Raw genomic sequence first — 16,580 nt, 5'->3', positions numbered from 1 at the left:
TAATTGGCTATCCTCCAATATAAAATAAGAAGTATTTTTTAATTAAAAAAATTTTTTTTTCTCCCATGGATGTCTAGGAGGGAAAAAAAAAATTCTTCCATTATCCAAGTATTTTGAGAAACACTGCATGTAGCTGCCCCCTTTCTCAGAAATTCATAAGATTCATTCTCATATTAAAAGCTCTGTGGGAAATAAATGTTTAACTTTATTTAACCCTGTATTTTGCAAATTTATTTGGCCACACCTTGAAATAACTATTCATGTCTCATGAGAGGTAAGCTCTGAAAACATACTTTCAGCCGATTGGGCCAAATGGTCCTTGGGTCTCCAGCAACCCTGTCGTACTGAGTTTGCAAAAATAAGTTCTGCTTATCAACCTCCTCTTTAATCAACTGGAAGAAGGAAGGCAATGAAAACCCACATTTTTGTATAAAAATAATGCCATTTAGATCTGTTTGTTCTATAAGTCAAGTAGTCCACGCACATGCCCCCATGTCCCAGGGATTTTTGCCACAGAGGCCACTGGAGAGTTCTGCATTTGGGGCGTGCGTGTGGCTGTGTGTGCGTGTGTATGTTTGCACTAATGCCCACATGGGCCCGTGGCTCCTTCCTCCTCCTGCCAAGGTTCTTAGAATCACGTACCAGAGGCATTGCACGTCCTGGTACATCCGTGACTGTTCCTTTTCTTCCACTAATTGAAGACCTCTCACAAGTCCCCCTTTGACCTCCTTGGGTTCAATCCCCTGGAAAAGTGTCCCTTTTCGTTTTGCACAGTTGACCCCTCCCTCTTTCTGGAACTGGAACCCTTGGGTCTCAACCATGGGTCTCTGTGGAAGGGGGAAATTGAGGCCTTGGGGAATTACTTGGAGGATGGTGAGGAGGGGTGGTGTGCATGAAATAATTGGGTAGGTGTGGGTTTGAGGTTCTAAACTGGTGACTACGAATTGAGAGCAGCTGGTACTTTGGCCAGTGGGGGCCAGCACACTTTGCAGTCTCTTTCGACGGGGCTGTGACCCGAGTAGGCGGCCAGGGGAGTCTTCCCTACCATCTGCCCAGGCCGCCGCTGCTGTGCACCCACTGCCTCAGGACCCTGAACGACACCCTCTTTCTTCTCAAACGCATGTTGCTTTGCATCAGAAATGATATCGTCATCTCAGCCTTTGTTAGCGAAGTTGAAAAGTCTCTAGGAAGAGCCAGAAAGGGAAGAGGAAGCCCCGGTCGCGAGGGCCGGGTGTATGTGTGGGGGCGGGCCACGGCCGACAGAGGGCGCTCCCACACCACGCAACGCTGACGGCCAGGCTCCCGCCGGCGGGAGAGAGGGGGCCGGCTGACCTTTCTCGGGTTGCCAGAGCAGCGGAGGTGTCAGCTGAGAACGGTCACAGCCTGGGGAGGAGAGGGGAGGGAGGGAGGCTGGGGCACCCGAAGGGGAGGAAGAGCCGGCGGGGAAACACAGGCACGCATTTCACGGAGACCGGGACACAGGAGACAGGCAGCATACGCACAGCGCACCTACAAACCGCACATGCAATAAACACCGCACAGACACAGCACACAGCCCAGGTGTTGTTTTTTTTTCCTTTTTTTGAATCACACAGGATGCAGAACCACAACGCGAATGCAATCCATAGTACGCAGATACACACAACATGGCCCTCTCGCCCAGCTAAGCCACAACAAAGACAGCGCACAGTCACACACGTGTAAACAGCTCCCCCAGGCAGATTCGGCCATGAACCATATGCAAAAGGCAGGTAACGAAGACCCGCGTGGTAAGCACGCATGCACACACAGACACACACAGCCTGGGGATAGCCCACCACCGCAACAGACGTCCTCAGAGACGCATCATAGACAAGCAACAGAAGCACGCGTGATGCGTAAACACGGCCAGCTCCCCACAGGCGTGCTGTAAAGACATATGCTATGTACCATATGCCACGTCGATCCACCCAGCGCAGACAGGCGTGCCGATCACATGAGATGTTATCCGCTTGCAGAGCACACTGCACACACAGCTCACACTCACTGTACGGGCACAGGTCCACAGGCATCAGAAGCACTCGGAGTTCAGTAAATGTTTCTGTAAGAGAAAAGACAAGGAGGCCAGAAATGGGGTAAGAGAAGAGAATGAGGGTTGAGAAAGACGAAGAAAGGACAGGGAGATGAGAGAGTGAGAGAGGAGGGCTGGGGACCAGGTCTGGGGCTCCGTTCGCCTCTCCTCCTCCCCACTCCTCACCAGTCACTGGAGCAGAGAGCAAGCCAGCTTCTGGTGGGGCGCCTGGGGGAGGCCACACCGACTTGGTGGTTACAGCTGGGGTGGACGGTGGCCCCTGTGAACGTGAGCCACCAGCGTGGGGGCAGGGTCAGAGGCACCACACCACAGCTCCGTCTCCCTGGGGCCCTGCAGCTCCAGGGAGACCTGTCCTAACCCATGCCATCTCATTTAATCCTGATCTGTGAGCTGCGTACCGTCCGCAGTCTGACTGGCCCCTGGCCCCAGGATCACCAAGAAACAATTACCAGACTCTCAGGGTAGATTTCATTCTCCCCTCTGAAAGTGCACTTTTTTCAAAATAAAAACGGAAAACTTGAGTGATCCTATGAGGGGCTGTCCCTCCAGAGAGGACAGGGCAGATCAGGATGGTAAAGGGCTCCTACAAGCTTGCTTATCACATAGGAAAGTATAACCCTCTTCTTGGAAGCACAGGATTTTCAGTGAAGCAGGTTCGGAGCAGCAGACCTTCTCGAGCAACCATCCTGGTGTAGGCCAATGCAGGGCCCCAGGATATAGAAACAGAAGACTCAAAACCTGTCTTCCAAAATGTACAGAATAAGGGGGATAGACAGCATCTTCAACTCAATGGACATGAGTTTGAGCAAACTTGGGGGAGATAGTGAAGGACAGGGAAGCCTGGCGTGCTGCAGTCCACAGGGTCGCGGAGAGTTGTAGGTGACTGAACAACTGCAGGATACAGACGCAGAATGTTAAGTGGAAAAGGGTTAAGTGAACGTATAGAAGAATGTATAGAGTTTAGTTCCTTTTATATTGATTAGGAAGAAAGAGGGCAAAGGGGTGAACATTAATTGAAAGTCTGTCACACATACTGTGCTGGGCACTGTGCATCCATTATCTTGGTTACAGCTCATAAAACAAACTCTGGAAAACACAGCTTAGCAGCTCCACGTTACGGATGAAGAAACTGAGGCTGCAGATGTAAAGCCGCCTGCACAAGGCTGCACAGTGAGGGGTCTAGATTCAAACCCGTCAGCTGGACTTCAAGCACCACCTCCACTTCACCATATGGCAAGAATTATTTCCTCTGGCTTTTCAGATCTTCAGCGAGAGTCAGCAGAAAGGGGAGAGAGACAGTCTCAGCAAAGAAACCCTGAGTTAGCTGGCATGAGGGCATACTTTAGATTCTCCCAACAGTAAGTTGCTGGTCATTCTTCAAGGGCCTGTGTCCTCCAGTTTCTGGGCCTGGCATCCGGTCCCTGACTTAGGTGCTGGTATGTGGTTCCCGTGTTCCTGATGAGACCCACCATCCTTGTGTGCTTCAGCCCTTGGCTCCATCATGGTTCTGCCTGCTGTTTGAAGTGGGTGTTGGGGATGGATCTCTAGCTTCCCAGATTTCTCTCGTGGTCTGTAGAGCCTTCCTGATGAGGATGAAAGAGGAGAGTGAAAAAGCTGGCTTGAAACTCAACATTAACACACTAAGATCATGGCATTGGGTCCCATCACTTCATGGGAAACAGGAGAGGAAAAAATGGAAGCAGTGACAGATTTTATTTTCTTGGGCTCCAAAATCACTGTAGATGTTGACTGCAGCCATGAAATTCAGGCACTTCCTCCTTGGAAGAAAAGCTATGGCAAACCTAGACAGCATATTTGCAAAGGCATCACTTTGCCAACAAAAGTCCCTATGTCAAAGCTATGGTTTTTCCAGTAGGCATGTCTGGATGTGAGTGTTGGACCATAAAGAAGGCTGAGTGCCGAAAAATGGATGCTTTCAAATTGTGGTGTTGGAGAAGACTCTTGAGAGTCCCTTGGACTGCAAGGAGATCAAACCAGTCAATCCTAAAAGAAATTAACCCTCAATATTCACTGGAAGGCATTATGCTGAAGCTGACGCTCCAATACTTTGGCCACCTGATGCAAAGAGCCAACTCATTGAAAAAGACCCTGATGCTGGGAAAGATTGAAGGCAGGAGGAGAAGGGGATGACAGGATGAGATGGTTGATGGCATCACTGACTCAATGGACATGACTCTGAGCACACTCTGGGAGATAGTGAAGGACAGGGAAGCATGACTTGCTGCAGTCCATGGGATCACAAAAAGTTGGACACAACTTAGCAATTGAACAACAACAACGATTATAAATCAAAAAAGAAATAGCATGAGAACCAGGGAGCCCAGTGTGGACGAAGGCTGAGGATGAGGAGAGCTGAATCCTGTTTTCCAGTGCGCATGGTCTGGAGCTCATCTTTCTGTTCTCTAAGTGCCTGTTATGGGCTATTCGATAACAGCAGGGGTGGAAGGAACATTTGGCATCATCTAGTGATGGACAGCTGAGGTCAAATAACATCCCTCAACTTATTACTGCTATGCTTTCATTGGGCTTCCCTGGTGGCTCAGACAGTAAAGATTCCACCTGCAATGTGGGAGACACAGGTTCGATCCCTTGGTTGGGAAGGTCCCCTGGAGGAGGGCATGGCAACCAACTCCAGTACTCTTGCCTGGAGAATCCCCTTGGATAGAGGAGTCTGGTGGGCTACAGTCCAGGGGGTTGCAAAGAGTTGGACACGACTGAAGCGAATGAGCACACACGCTCTTGTTAATAAGTGTGTTAGCCGCCATTTATTAAACACTGTTGTGCCAGGAACTATGCCAGCGTGTGTTGTGTTCACAGCACTCCTCTAAGGCAGGCACTGTGTTTGTCAGTTTCACACATGAGCAGACCAAAGCTCAGAGATGCGTAGTGGCTTGCCATGGGCTTCACAGCTACCCATCGACAACACTGAGGTGCAGATCAGGCATGTCTGACTCTGAGCAATCACTCCTAACTGTCCTGGCCTCTGGCTTTCCTGACCAACCTGGATCCGTGGGCAGGGGCACTCCTCCACACTCACCTGATTTAGGGAGAAGAACACTCGGATCAGGGAGAACAGTATGTTGTTCAAAGTCACAGAGCTGGTTATCAAAACCCAGAGCCCCTAATCTCTCGTCTGCTCAGCTTCCTACTGCTCCCCGAGCCAAGGATGGCCCTATCACTTTTCATGGTGTCAAGGTTATAAAAGGGCTCATCTTGACTAGAAAAGATGACTTTGGAATAACTAGAAAGTGGTGTTGTCCCTCTCCTGGGCCCCTTTAGCACATCACACAGTTGTTGACTGTCTTGCAGGTGGTTCCTTTGGAAAGGAGAACCCTCTACCTCCCGACCCCTTGAATGTCACCTGGCTGAGTTTGGTCAGGCTCCATTTTAGGTGACATCAGCTGCCTTCATTAAAGCCTGGCACTGTCCACATGCAAGTGCTATGTGATAGCTGGCCCTGGGATCAGAGAGGGGCCAGCTTCAGACTGGTGACGTAATAGCCTCGAGTTGCCGCACCGAGGCCTGTGTGTCGAGAATAGAGGGTTAGCCGACGAAGCCAGGAGGCCACTGTGTTCACATGTTGTTATTTATTCTGGTGGGATCCGTCTCTTACTCAGCAAGGGGATTTACGCTAGAATTATCCAGCTGTGTCTGAAATTTGGCTACAGACTCAGATTCCCAGGATGAAGAGGTCAATGGCTGCCTTTGTCCTTAAATATATTTCATTTTCTCCCTAGCTATTCTTGGTAGACTAATGACTTAGGGCAAAGCGTCCACAAAAACTCCTGAGTTAACTATGGGCTGATCTGCTGACACAATCCGGGGTGCTAAAATTCCAAGCATCTTTGTCCCCATGGGGAGGGCTCCCCAGATTTGCCCTCTGCATAATGGATTTCAGGGTCATTCCTTTTAACACTGTGCATTTCATAATCTCTGTCCCCATTTGAGAAGGAGAAGTGAAAGAGTATATCCCACCTATGGGGACTTAATCTGATTTATTAATGGCCTCTAGAGCAAGATACAACATTTTTCCAGTAGTCATGGATGGATATGAGAATTGGACCATAAAGAAGGCTGAGTGCCAAAAAATTGAAGCTTTTGAACTGTGGTGTTGGAGAAGACTCTTGAGAGTCCCTTGGACTGCAAGGAGATCCAACCAGTCAATCCTAAAGGAAATCAACCCTGAATATTAGTTGGAAGGACTGATGCGGAGGCTCCAATACTTTGGCCACCTGAGATGAAGAGTCATCTCATTGGAAAAGACCCTGATGCTGGGAAAAATTGAAGGGAAAAGGAGAAGAGGGAGGCAGAGGATGAGATGTTTAGAAAGCATCACCGACTCAACCGGATATGACTTGAGCAAACTCCGGGAGATAATGAAGGACAGGAAAGCCTGGCACTCTGCAGTCCATGGGGTCACAGAGTCAGACATGACCTAGTGACTAAGCAACAACAACAACAGCGAGACAAAGTGCTGGGTTATAGTTTCAGCCCCACCATTTGCTCGGACTTTAGTAACATCTTTAGAAAGGAATGGTAGTAGCACCTCATCGGGTCATTGGGACGTGCTGTACACAGGGTTCAGTGACTGTTAGCTGCTGTCTTTGCTGCCTTTTTCACGTTGTCATTAGAGGCCCAGTCTCTCTGAAGCTCAGTCTCTACATCTGTGGCATGGCGACAGTAATCCTCACCTTGATATTGGAGAGTGCAGTGTGAAATCAGAGAGGCTTCATGGAGACTTGCCAGGTGTTAACAGTAAAGGCTCAGGAACTAGGGAGTATGGTCTTAATTCCCTCCCTCCTCCTCTCTGTTTATCCCTCTCTTCCCTCCTTGAGGTGTTCTGTGAAAAGTCCCCATAAGCCCAGGCTCTACGTCTCTTATTTAAGCCATCTCTTATTGGTGTCCTTGTCTTCTGCCTTCTCTCGTTCCATCCTTCTTCCACGTCACATCAGGTAGTTTACCCAAGGCCATCTTGGTATCACAGACCCTCTCTAAGAAAACAGCAAGTGACCACTCCCATAGCAGAGCCTCCATTTCAAGGAACGTGAAAGCCCCGATCCACCTCCTGGGTTCATGGAGAAGCCGAAGGTACCCAAGGTTTCCAGCCCGGTGACCTGACAGAGACTTCCAGGGACAGGGTGGCTGCAGGGTTCTCCTGAGAAGAGCACTCGGGAGTGAAGCGGAACTGGGGAAGTCTGTCCAAAGGTGCCCAGTGGAGAGACAGAACCTGGGGCTCGCAGCCTCGCAGAGGTATGCTGGAGCCACTTTACACCTGAGTCCTGAGGACAGTCACACACATCTCTTCCCAGCTCCACATTCAGTGATGGCACGTTGGTAGTGGTGGAAAACTGTCATAAACTGGCCATGGTAGAAGGATTTACACCGTGGAAATCAGCTCATGCTATAAGTCAGCACCTCTCCCACTTTTTTTTTCTCTCCAGAGAGCCAGTTGTTAAACATTTACCAGCATACCGCTGGACCCCAGTCTCATGAATGGTTCACAAGTCATGTGACCTCTTTGACCTTCAGTTCCCTCACATATACATCGAGGCTAGTTTGTTATCGTAGGTCCTCTGAAGCGTCTGAGAAGCAGATGCTGAGATGGGATGAAATGTTCAAGGTCTTTCTTAGGAGAAACACATGTATGGGAGATGAGAAGTTGCTATGAAGACTGGGAGTGTCTTCAGATTGTGGTGCAAATGAGAGAAGGAGAGAGAAGTTAAGGAATGTTCGTTGAGGCCTTTCGGGGGCTCTCAAGGTGGTTTACCATCCAAAGAGGAGTCCTGTGTCTCAGTATACCTGCTGTGCCCAGTCACTGCTTGGGAGCAGGCTTTAAGAAGTGTGGCCCCGATGCTAATGTAGTGATGGAATTTGGAATACTCAGACCAGGGTTCTTGGTTAACTGAGCCTCTGATTGTTGAACTTCCTAGATGCATTCTCCTGGCCCCCACAGATATAAACACATCAAACCCCACTGGATGTGTCTTATCCAGATCACGTCATACAACTTTAAAGATAGTTTCTAAGCAAATAAATCTGTGCCAAGCACTGTGCCAAGTCTAGAGGATAAAGAGAGGTTTGAAACATAGTCCTTGAACTTAGGGGACCCATCCAAGTGAGATTGACAAGTAAACAGACACAGTCAAGACAGCGTGAAAAGTAAGGGGGATGGCAAGGAGGCTTGTTGGTAAAGCCTGCATAGAAAAACATATGATGATCCTTGAATGGGGACCAGTTGGGTAGAATGGGGATTCTGGACAGAAAAAAAATCTTCAAAGGCAAAGGCTCAGAGATATGGAAGAGCACGTAAGATTCAAAGATTTGCAAGCAAATCCACATGGGTTCAGCATAGATACAAGAGTGAAGTTAGAAATGACCCTGGAGAAGGAATCAAGGCCAGACAAAGCTAAGGGATTGGATATATTTATTCACTTGTGTAGACCGTGGATAAGGGAGGAGCATTACAGACTTTTCATCAAATGCATTTTTTAGCAGAATCACTGACTGCAGTTTGGAGGATGGACTGAAGGGGTAAGAATGGAGACAGGAAGTCAGGACAGGAAGTGAGGTCCACATGAGAGGCAGATAGCAAGGACACGGATATGGAGAAGCACAGTCAATTAAGAGGCATTTAAGTGATAGCACCTACACGAGTAGATGGCTGTTGGATCTGGAGGATTATGAGAGTCTATGATGGTGACCAAGTAGCTAGCTTGAATTATACATCCTTGTAACTAAGTCTGTCTCTTGACTTTCTAAACTGTAGTTCCTGAACTTCATGTCATAACTGTTTGTAGATTATGAAATCAACTTACTCTATTTTGTCCAACAGTTAAAATGAATATATAATGGATTATATTGCAGGGTAAATATTATTTCATAAAGCTTTGTTTTGAACTCATATCGACGCATGTATGTAGTAGATTGGGATGTAAAATATATGAATCACAGTAAAGACCCTTTTCTAGTCTATGGATTTTTGTAGGGCAAGAGTTGCAGCTTACACTTTGTAAACTCAAGGAATTATAGAATTGGAGGAGGCCTTTGATTCTGACTTAGAGGTTTGGTATCATCAAGCCCTGCCTCTGCACCCTGCTCCTCCCCCACCTCCGCTCTACTTCTTTTAGTTGGAAAATTATATTTGAGGAGGTTACATTCTTTCTACCAGATCAGGTAATTCTCATACTATTCTTTGTAATACCTGGTTAAACTAAGAGAAAGAATAGATTGATATACGCCTTTATGAATGAATACATGAATCACATAGCTTATAGATTAATGCAATAACAATTCATGAGTAAATGAATGAAGGCACAGATGAGTTCACAAATGAATTAATAGATGAATATATAGCTGTATGAAAAACTGGGTGGATGGATTAATGAAGGAAGGTGGGGGGGGAATGAGGGGAGGCAGGGAGGAAGGAGCTCTTGAATCCCCTTACAAGCACTGTGAGTCAGTAGATTTCCAGCTAAGGAGTGAAGAATTTCTGAGTGACCCCAGGCAGGGGACCATGGCCAGTTGGAAATAATCATGTGGCCAGCAGAGATCAGCCAGACTTGACCGAGTGATGATGGCCTTGCAGTAGACTTTGTTACACACTCGTTTATAGGGTGAGCTATTAACTGGCCCCACACTGGGGTAGTCAGGCGCCTGACATCAGAGAATGAATGAGGTGTTTGGGGTGGGGAGAGGTGGGCTCCTTTCCCCAGCCCTGGTCTGCTGAGTCATCCCCAGTACCAAGGGCTTTCATGCTATTATTCATCAGTCCCATGACTAGGAGCCAACCAGTTCCACATAGCCCGGGACACTTCAGAAAGCTGCACATTTAGTTCAGGGGAAAAGTGCATTAAGGTGAACAGCAAGAACCGAAGGAGCCACTTAAGATCATTAAAAGTTAACCAAGCCTAAGTCATTTTAACTATTTGAATCAGACCTAGATTTGAGTCTGCGCTTCTCTACTTACTTGCTGTATGGCACTGGGTAAGTCCTTTACCTGTCTGAGCTTCAGTTGACTCATCATAACACCAATCTTACTTCTATGATCTGTATGCTTTGCAAAGAGTTTATGCTAAATAAATGCTTATTATCTCCATCTTTTCTTTGTCCTTCAAATTTCCCACACTTTCATTTACTTATTAATTCATTTATTCAACAAATGCCAGTGGAGTGCTCACTGGGTACCAGGCATCAGGTGCTGGGGATGCATGAGTGAGCGAAACAGACAAAACTTTGGGGGTGGGATTACCATCATGTTTCATAACTCCAGGGGCACCACTCACATAGGACTCTAGAAGGAGAGGGAAACAAATTTTTTTTTCTAAAAAACAAAATATATTGTTTATTAGAAGGTGATAAGAGGAACCAAAGAAAAAGATGAGCAGAAAAGTTATTAGAAGTGGAGGTCTACAGAACTTTAAATAAGATGGTCAGAAGAGGGCAGCCTTTGAGCAAGACCTAAAGGAGGTGAGGGACGTGGAGGAAGAGTGTCCCTGGCAGGGGCCAAATCATGTGCAAAGGCCCTGAGGTGGAATCTTACCTGCCGTATTTGAGGGGTGGAAAAGGAATCGTGTTCTATTTCCAATTCCTTTTCCCTGCCACTCTGCTGGGGGAGTTCTTAATTAACCCACAGGCCTCGCCCCCTTTTCCTTGAGCATCTTGTCAGAGGAACTGCTTGCTGATGGTCTGGTTATAGCTTTTCTCACACAGCAGAATGCAAGTTCCATGAGGCAAGTCCTTCTGACTTGCCCCCTCTCTTCTGTCTGATAAGTGCCTCCTCATTCTTTGTCCTTCAGCTCAGTTCAGTTCAGTCACTCAGTCATGTCTGATTCTTTGCAACCCCATGGACTGCAGCACGCCAGGCTTCCCTGTCCATCCCCAACTCCTGCAGCTTACTCAAACTCATGTCCATCGAGTCAGTGGTGCCATCCAACCACCTCATCCTCTGTCGTCCCCTTCTCCTCCCACCTTCAATCTTTCCCAGCATCAGGGTCTTTTCAAATGAGTCAGTTTTTAGCATCCAGTGGCCAAAGTACTGGAGTTTCAGCTTCAGCATCAGTCCTTTCCATGAATATTCAGGACTGATCTCCTTTAGGATGGACTGGTTGGATCTCCTTGCAGTTCAGGGGACTCTCAAGAGTCTTCTCCAACACCACAGTTCAAAAGCATCAATTCCTCGGGGCTCAGCTTTCTTTATAGTCCAACTCTCACATCCATATGTGACTACTGGAAAAACCATAGCTTTGACTAGATGAACCTTCTGAGAAATCTGTATGCAGGTTAAGAAGCAACAGTTAGAACTGGACATGGAGCAACAGGCTGGTTCCAAATCAGGAAAGGAGTATATCAAGGCTGTATATTGTCACCTTGTTTATTTAACTTATATGCAGAGTACATCATGTGAGATGCTGGGCTGGATGAAACACAAGCTGGAATCAAGATTTCCAGGAGAAATATCAATAACCTTAGATACGCAGATGACACCACCCTTATGGCATAAAGAGAAGAACTAAAGAGTCTCTTGATGAAAGTAAAAGAGGAGAGTGAAAAAATTGGCTTAAAACTCAACATTCAGAAAACTAAGATCATGGCATCTGGTCCCATTAGTCAGTCAGTTCAGTCACTCAGCTGTGTCTGACTCTTTGTGACCCCATGGACTGCAGTACACCAGACCTCCCTGTCCATCACCAACTCCCAGAGTTTGCTCAAATTCACATCCATTGAGTCGGTGATGCCATCCAACCATCTCATCCTCTGTCGTCCCCTTCTCCTCCTGCCTTCAATCTTTCCCGGCATCAGGGTCTTTTTAAATGAGTCAGTTCTTTGCATCAGGTGGCCAAAGTATTGGAGTTTCAGCTTCAGCATGGTCCCATCACTTCATGGCAAATAGATGAGGAAATAAACAATGAGAGACTTTATTTTGGGGGACTCCAAAATCACTACAGATGGTGACTGTAGCCATGAAATTAAAAGACGCTTGGTCCTTGGAAGAAAAGCTATGACCAACCTTGACAGCGTATTAAAAAGCAGAAACATTACTTTGCCAACAAAGGTCCATTTGGTCATCCTTGAAGGTCCTGCCTAAGCCTTGCAGTCTCCAAGAAGCGTTCTTTAAATTGTCAAGGTCATGCTCACCTTTCCTTGACCTGAACTCCAGACTCTACACAGAAGAACATTATAGTACCGTGGCAGTCTAATAAGTGAGCTGAAGAACCTAAAAAGAGTCTTAGGATTAGTTAGGGAAATGGTGGTTAATCCAATCGAAGTTGGTTTCTTTATTCAGTGACTTCTCAGAGACTTGAATATGGTGAAGGTCATTGTGAATCTCAAGGAGAGGGATTATCAGGGAATGTATCCTAAATGTATCTGACTATACTGCACCTCCCAAAGAAACAATCTTTAGGATCCCACTTTAGGAGATACTGGATTGAACCTTGCTTGGGAGTCCCCCAGCTTCTGCCATGCTGTTTGGTTTAACCTCAGCTGACGTCTGTCCCTCAAGCTTCATGGCCCAAGGCAGCCACCTTGGTTTGGGTTTCTGCCTCCTGCTTGTCTGCTGAGAGAAAGGCTGCTCAGGATGCAGAAATGACCTCAGACTTTTAAATTTTCCTGGCCAGTAGGGAACCCCTAATGAAATATAAGGAGTCACAATTACGAGAATTGGGAGAAAGCCAAGGGAATGAAAAGGGAACACCTATGACCCAGGCCTGTGGAAGAGGAGGGCATGGCTTTTTCCGTCTCAGCCCTCCATAGCTACCTTCTCAAGTAGTCTCAACAATAAAAGTTTGGCAGGTCAGTTCATGCTGTAAAAATTAAATTAGCAGTGGTATGTAATGGATGAAGCTTGATAGCCATAGGGATGGGATCTTTATCTTTGCTCCCTGGGGCTTGTGGGGGATGCCAATGAACCCCTCCAGATTTTGACAAGGAGATTCTTGTTTTTTTCTGTCTCATTATGTCTGTCTTTCTCAAAGTTGCTCTGTTTTTCTCATTGGTGGTCTCTTTTGTCTCGGGAACTTGGTTTGGCTTTTTCTGATCTGGAACCTGACGATCCAGCGACACTTTAGGATGTAAACGGTGAGAACTGGTATAGCAGAGAGATGAGAAAAATGCAAATTATTTTGCCTCCACTTATTTTATTTTACTTCAGTTCAGTTTGGATCAATAAACATTTCTTGAACTTCTACCGGAGCCTTTATACCAGACATTGGGGAAACGAAGATGAATAAATCATAGCTATTGATCACAGGAGCTTTCCAGCCTGGCTGGGGAGACATTCAGAGAAAGGTGACCAAACAGCATGGTGCACACTGCGTGAGAGAGTGAAAGATGAGAGGGGTGAGGGGGAATGTTTGGAGACTCTGTGCTCGTGAGATGAGCTTGAGTGTGAAGCAGGAACTGTATTATTCTTTTTAGAACATCAGTTTTCAGCGTATACGATGTCTGCAGACCTCCCCGCCCCGCAAACTCTCTCAGCCTCATTTTCACAAACGATCAGGGTCTTTCTGTCTACTCTGTGCCCAGTCATCCTGGTATGTGTGCGCTTTGTGTCCTGCTCCTGTGGTTACCTTTCTCTGCCCCTTTGCCTGTCAAACACCAGTCATGATTCTTTGAGATAACTTTCACTTTCTCTGAGAAGCGTCCTCACCATCTTCCTTCTCCACCTTCTATCCAGGCCCACATATGAATATTCGAATTCTGTTGCCTCTAAAACCCTGGTGACTCAGCTAGTAAAGAATCCACCTGCAATGCAGGAGACCTGAGTTTGATCCCTGGGTTGGGAAGATCCCCTGGAGAAGGGAAAGGCTACCCACTCCAGTATTCTGGCCTGGAGAATTCCATGGACTGTATAGTCTAAGGGGTCACAAAGAGTCGGACATGACAGAGCGTCTTTCACTTTCAAAACAACCTAAGTTTCTAGCGATGGATAAATGGATAAAGAAAATGTAGACAAAAGACATATGTTATATATACATATATATAATGTATATGTGTAAAACATATGTACACACACATATATACATATGTTCATTTATAAAAAGAAGGAAATTCTCTTCACACAACACAGATGGACTTTCAGTCCCTATCCTCAGTGAAATAAGTTTAACAGAAAATGAGAAACACTGTATGTTCTCACTGACCATGTGGAATCTAAAAACTCAAAGAAAACAGTAGAATGATGGTTGCCAGGTACTAGTGGGGAAGGGTTGGGGAATGGGGAGTGTTAATCAAAGGGTACATATTTTCGGTTATAAATTGAGTAAGTTCTGGGAATCTAACATACAGCCTGGCAACTATAATTAACAGTGCTGAGTTATATATTTAAAAGTTATTAAAAGAGTAGCTCTTAAAAGTTATTAATGTACAGTTTTTTAAAAAGAAGCCATTATGAGAGTGCATGGAACTATTAACTAACCTTGTGGTAGTAATCATTTCACAATATATTTATGTGCATCAGGTCATCATATTGTACACCTTAAACTTACATATATGTCAATAATATCTTTACACCTGTAGGTCATGTGTGATGGCAGACATTGGGGCCCCGCTGGGCTGTGGCAGGTGTAATACAGTAATTCGGAGTAGGCATTAGAACCAGACAGTCCTGGGTTCAAATCCCAGTCATACTGCCTGTTAAGCTCCATGACCTTAAATATGTCACTTTAAACAATTGCTCCTTTACCAACAAAATATGGACAATAATGGTAGCTATCTGTTTTATTGTTGTGAGGATTAAATGAAAAAAATAAAGGGAGATAAATTGCCAGGAAGCAATAATAGTTTTAGTTCAGTTCAGTCGCTCAGTCGTGTCCAACTCTTTGCGACCCCATGAACCGCAGCACGCCAGGCCTCCCTGTCCATCACCAACTCCCGGAGTCCACCCAAACTCATGTCCATTGAATTGGTGATGACATCCAACCATCTCATCCTCTGTCGTCCCCTTCTCCTCCTGCCCTCAGTCTTTCCGAGCATCAGGGTCTTTTCTAATGAGTCAGCTCTTTGCATCAGGTGGCCAAAGCATTGGAGCTTCAGCTTCAGCATCAGTCCTTCCAAAGAACACCCAGGACTAGGGAGTAACAAAGGCAGAGTAGTATAGAGGCCTGTATGAAGAGTATAGAGAACACACATTCTTAAATCAGACTTCCAAAGTGCAAATCTGGATTCTGTTACTAAAGTGTAACCTTGGACAAGTCCCATAGGTTTCCTGCAGCTCAGCTTCCTTACCTGTAAAACAGAAGAAACAATACTACAGGCCAACAATCCCTTATCCACAATCCCTTATCCAAAATCCTTAGTGCTAGGTGTGCTTCTGGATTCAGATTTTTTTTTTTTTTTTTTTTAGGGGCTGGAATTTATTTATTAAAAAAAATTTTTTTTTAATGCAAGATATTTGCTTTATATTATGCTGGCTTCTGCCATACATCAGCATGAGTCAGCCACGGGCATACATACGGTCCCTGCCTCTTGAACCCCCTCCCACCCCTCTAGGTTGCCGCAGAGCACCGGGCTGAGCTCCCTGCATCACACAGGCCGTCTGTTACACGCATGATAATGTACACGTTTCCGCGCTACTCTCTGAGTTCGTCCCTCCCACGCTGGGTCCGCCAGTCTGCTCTCTGTGTCTCCGTCACTGCCTTGCAAATGAGGTATCACCTCACACTGGTCAGAACAGCCGTCATTAAAAAAATCTACAAACAATAAAGGCTGGACAGAATGTGGAGAAAAGGGAACCTTCTTGCAAGGTTGGTGAGAATGCAAACAGATATAACCACTATGGGGAACAGTATGGAGATTTCTTTAAAAGTAAGGGCTAGAGCTATCATGCAATCTTTTTTTTTTTTTCCTTTTTTTTTTAGAAAGGTAATGCAGTGGGTATGCCATTTTCACTCAGCAGCTCCATAATGAAATGCCAAACTTCTTTTCTGCAGCTCTATAAATAATGACATAAGCACACTAAGTCAAATTAAAGATAAAAGACTGTAGATAGCTCACAGTGAATCCGGATTAGAATTCGCCTCTAAATAAGTTGTGGGAAAAAAAAGCCAAAAAAACTGGATTTGTTTCACCTCAGTTCTCAGCACTAGTCCCATAGGGCCAGGTAGAGGTGGATTCGCCATGTGTCTGATGACCTTCCCCTCCCTGAACTGTGCATCTGGTCTGGTTAGATTCCCCAGGTCTCTGCCTTCTGCTTCTGTCTGGGGGCTGGAGTAAGGTTAGGACAGAGGCTTTCCCCTGGAATAAGGGTCTAATGTGGAGATCCCCAAGGTCCCTGAGCCACCCTGGGTACCTGAGTGCAGAGAAGGGGAGGCCTCCTCCAGCCCCAGAGACTCAGGTCTTCCCCAGAAGGCCCTGGCTGGCGGGACAGAAGGCTGGGAGAGTGGGGTTGAAACTGCTTCCCCTGTTCCCCAGGTGTAAGCTCCAGAAAAGCAGCAAGTCACCATTTCTTTTGTCCTTTCTGTTTTGTTGGCTGGTCTGTTCTGAGTGCCTA

The 16,580-nt window shown here is 46.3% G+C and overlaps 1 protein-coding gene across 3 annotated transcripts in view; it reads left to right on the top strand.

Annotated features, from left to right (window-relative positions):
• The window catches only part of ASTN2 (astrotactin 2), a 1,029,079-nt gene that overhangs the window by 899,959 nt on the left and 112,540 nt on the right, over positions 1-16,580 (top strand). The gene's annotated exons all lie outside the window — the stretch shown is intronic.

The sequence above is a fragment of the Bubalus kerabau genome, chromosome 4 (assembly GCF_029407905.1).
Source record: "Bubalus kerabau isolate K-KA32 ecotype Philippines breed swamp buffalo chromosome 4, PCC_UOA_SB_1v2, whole genome shotgun sequence".
In the NCBI taxonomy this organism is placed as follows: Eukaryota; Metazoa; Chordata; class Mammalia; order Artiodactyla; family Bovidae; genus Bubalus; species Bubalus kerabau.
This window is presented reverse-complemented; position numbering and strand designations above follow the sequence as displayed.